At 66.4% G+C, this 4,132-nt stretch overlaps 1 long non-coding RNA gene across 1 annotated transcript in view; it reads right to left on the reverse strand.

The window, feature by feature from the left end:
• The window catches only part of LOC120602875 (uncharacterized), an 8,915-nt gene extending 5,106 nt beyond the window's left edge, over window positions 1-3,809 (reverse strand). The window contains exons 1-2 of the long non-coding RNA XR_005652885.1: window positions 3,603-3,809; window positions 2,138-2,387 (exon numbers count right to left, since the gene is read on the reverse strand). This is a non-coding gene — a long non-coding RNA (uncharacterized LOC120602875). The remainder of the gene's footprint in view (window positions 1-2,137; window positions 2,388-3,602) is intronic.
• Between the last annotated feature and the right edge of the window lie 323 nt (window positions 3,810-4,132).

Consider the following 4,132-nt stretch of genomic DNA (forward strand, 5'->3'; position numbering starts at 1 on the left):
CCAGGCCTGACATGGAGCTGGGAGCCCCCTTTGTGGGTGGACGGGCAGATGGGGGCGGCCAGTTGGGGAGCAAAGCTGGCCGGCCTGGACGAGGAGGCAGCCGGGCACGCCTCTCAGTGCTTCGGGCCCGCTCTGTCCCCTTCGAGCTGGGGGCTGCTCTTTCTCCTCCCAGGGGGCTGGAACCCACTGCAACGGGCACTCGGCTGAGTCGGCCTCGCTGCCCGAAGCTGCCTGAGAATGGCATTTGTGTCCTGGATAAGTGGGCAGAGGGAGCCTAAACCAAGCAGGTCCTGCTCAGGCTTGGGGGTCGCCGCCTGGCTCCCCCTCAACCTCCCCTGATGCCCGCCCTGAGCCCCCAAGTGTCTGGAGCGAGCAGGCAGGGAGGTCCCCATGGCGGGAGCAGGGAGCAGTGAGTGCCATCACGGCCGTGGCTGTGTGGCGGGCGGTGGCAGCAGTGGGGACAGTGAAGCACAGAGGGCAGCCCCTGAAGGGTGAGCGTGAGGAGCAGGGGGAGGGCAGAGTCGCAGGCCTGGGAGCCGAGGAGCTTGGGGAGCACGGCTGTTGGCCATGGTGTCCGTCTCGCTGCCCGACAGTGTCCTTGGCCATATTCCTGAGTCCAGAAGTCCCCTCACTGGGTCCTTTGGGGCCCTAGTCACCCCCCTCGAAGAAGGGGGCTCCCCTGTGGGGGGTTGTGCAGAGATGTCCGCTCCGAGAAGCATTTCCCTGTCTGCCCTCGGGGTGCTGCAGGAGCCACCTGCTGCTGGCTTCCCAGGGTCCCCCCATCCAGCCTGGTGGACACTCATGGGACCCACTGAGCAGACGTGGCGGGTGTGCGTCCCGCTGGCACTGGACCCAGCCCTGAATGAAGACTGTGATGGGGCAGACAGGGAAACTGAGGCAGGGCGCTCCCAGGAGCGGAGAGGGGCTGGGAGGGGAAATGGGCCCAGGAGGAGGCCTCCCCGGTCACCACGGCTGGAGCAAGACCAGGACCAGGGGCTGGGTCCTGATGCCCAGGCAGGGTTCTTGGCACTTAACCGCCTTTCCGGAAATTGCTACCCACCTGCAGCCCTGGAGAGAAGGCAGGGTCTTCTTTCCAGGGTGTTGGTGACAGAGGCAGTGACAGCCACCTCTAGGGACGACCCTGTGCCAGGGACTCAGCCCAGGCCTCTGTCCTCCGAGCTGCAGGCGGCCATCCTCCCCTCGCTCAGCTCACCGCTGTTCCCGTGGCCGGGCGCCACCTCCCTGCCTGTCACGATGGCCTGGAGCGGCCGTCACCGTCATCCCATCGCACGCTGGACACACAGCGAGGCCATCGAGGCCCCGTGGCTTGCCCGGGGCCTCGCGGGCGAGGGGCGGTCTAGGTCAGGAGCTGTGCCCTTGACCTCCACACCCTGAGGTAAGAGTAGGAACACCCTTTTCAGCTCCTAGCATTAATATGCGTTTTTTCACTTTTCTCAAAATAAATTCTGCTCCCTCCAAGACCCCCCGACCCATAGCTCCCCGTCACCCACAGGACGCAAGGACACAAGCGTCTGCCGTCCCACACTGTTCCTGAACGTGGCGTGGCCGTGCCTGCAACATGGGGGCCGCCTACGTGTCCCCCGTCGCCCCCATTCCCTCTCTAAGGCTTAGCTCGGGCCACGGCCTCCCCAGGCCTCTGGGCCTCAGCCGCTGGCCCCGTACGCATGCGTTTGAGCCTTTAATGGCGTGGGCTCATTGAGGGTTGAGGCCGCCCTTCACCTGTGTCCAGGGCCCAGCTGCTGGGCCTGCAGGGTCCCGCTGTGACCTAGGGCCAGACTGGCGCTGGTAGTAGGAGTTCCCTCCCGACGGACACAGATGTTGTCAAACCCAAGGACACAGAGGGACCCGGTTAGCGGTCATGACGCCACGCTCCCCGTCCGCCTTGAGTGATGCCTCCAAGCTTGGAATTATGGTTCCCAAATATGTACTTACTTGGGTTTGCTTTTGAAAAGGTTAGGATTTAAGTATCACCCGATAACACACACATACCCAGCGACATCGGAAATTACAGAGCGGCCATCCCTGGGCCTGGCGCGTGCCCACAGCTCACAGAGGACGTACCCACGGCTGTGGGCCACTCTGCCCGGCAGGGGCGAGTCTGAGCAGTGCCACATACCTGGTACACCGTGGCGGGTGCTCACAGGGTCCAAGGAGGGTCTTCGGGGCACCCCGAGGCCGGGGGGAGGGCCCCGGGGGGCTGTACCCCGGTGGCTGGGCCACTGCGCCTGAGGACGGGCCCTGGGTTCCTGGTCACTCCGGCACCGGGCACAGGGGCACTGGCACATCTCCCCCGCAGCGGGGCCCGCGTCCGTTCCTGACCCTCTCCGCGCCTCGGCTGGTCCTCCGTGAAGCAGGATAGAGCGGGGCTGAGGCAAACCGAGAAGCGTGCAGAGAACTGACCCCGTGGCCACTCGCAGCGACACCCAGGAGCCGAACGGCAAGACGGCACGGAGCTGGGCAGAAGGCGGCCAGCCCAGGGCCCAGCAATGGTGGTGGTGATTATTATTATCGATGTACTATTATGCCTGGCCACGTGAAGGCCACGGCCAGGAGCCGGGGAGGCAGACCCCGTGGGAGCGAGGAGTGGGCTCTGGGGCCATGCTGGAGCGCGTGGGGAACACGTGGACGCGGGGGCAGGACCTCTGAGGGTCTCCCAGCGCCCCGCCTGGCTCCCTGCTCCTCGCCCAGGCTTCCCGGCTCCACAGTGTGCAAAGCGCCCAGCAGCCCGCCCTCCCCGCACCCGCGCTCTGCCCAGCCCCGCAGCCTGCTCCCTCCCCGGGATCTGCCATCGCTCTGCTGCGGGTTTGGAGAAGGAGCTGTGGCTGGCCCCACCGACAGCCCGCGCCTGGCTGCACCGTCCGGTCCCTCCGTGGTGCCCGTGTGGAGATCCCCCCGCCTCAGGCTCCCCGGTCTGAGGCCCAGGGACCAGGCACTGCCCCCACACCCGCAGGACCGGCCGCCTCCCTCCCGGCTCTGAGCCCTGGCTCCCGGCCCCGTCTCCACCCTCGTCCCCTGGGCATCCTCCCATCTGCCCAGGGAGCCCGGCAGGTGTGGGGCGGGGTCTGTCCCTTCTTGGCTGTGTGACTTTGGGAAAGTGGGTGACCCCCTCAGTCCGCAGGCTCCTGTGCATGTTACCAGTTACGTGGTCCCCAGGGCATGGGCCACAATCAGCATCACGGCTGCTCAGCCTCGTGCTGACAAATGCTGGTATTGGCAGTGGGGTTGATGCCTGAACCCCAGGCCGGAGTTGGCGCACCCCGACCCGCCGTCCAGGCTCCCTGGGCCAGCTTGGCCATGTCATTTAACGCAAAGGTGGCCTGTGGGTCACTGAGCCACGAGCTGCACCAGCACAGAGATGTGGGTGAGGGGTCGCCCCAGAGACTGGAGCTCGGGTGCCCCCAGGTCCTCCACGGCCAGAGTAGGGCGGGCCCCTCCTGGGATCAGGAATGTGGCTGAGTCCGGCAGGCCGCGTGCCAGCTTCCGGTTCGAGTTTCCCCACGTTGATTAATCGCCTGGGTGCAGCTGGCGGGAGAGCGGCGAGGGGTGGGTGGGGGGAGCAGTCAGACCCCGTCCTGTCTTACCTACTCATCATGGCAACGAGTCGGCGTGGAGGTCACCGTCCCCTTGGGTTCGCTCCTCATCTTGAGCCACTTCGGTCATACACAGCCTTCAGTGGATTCACCCCCGAAAGGCGTAGCGGACGCCAGGGAGACCAGCCCGGAGGTGGGAGCTTCTGCCGGCCACAGGCTCCCGGAAGCGGGGTGGGGGCTACGACTCAGCAGCTGGGCGGTCCATGAGGGGTGTGCCAGCGCGGCCGGGCACAGGGACGCGACACAGAGCCCGGGATGGGGCGAGCACAAAGCCAGGGCAGCAGAGAGGCCTGTGCGCAAACCCCACACCGGACCCCGGGGGCTCTGCCGACCCCAAGGCAGACGGTGCCGCCTCCTCGAGCCTCAGCTTCCTCGTCTGAACCGGACATGAGCCAACGACCCCGTGGACCCCTCACAATGACTGTGAGGAGCTGGCACGGGAATGCTGGGCAGTGACCTCCCAGGGGTCGGGAGCCCGCGCCGCTTACTGCGAGCCGTCTGAGGACTGGCCACTGAGGGCA

This window comes from Pteropus medius, unplaced genomic scaffold (assembly GCF_902729225.1).
Source record: "Pteropus medius unplaced genomic scaffold, Ma_sr-lr_union100, whole genome shotgun sequence".
Taxonomy (NCBI): Eukaryota; Metazoa; Chordata; class Mammalia; order Chiroptera; family Pteropodidae; genus Pteropus; species Pteropus medius.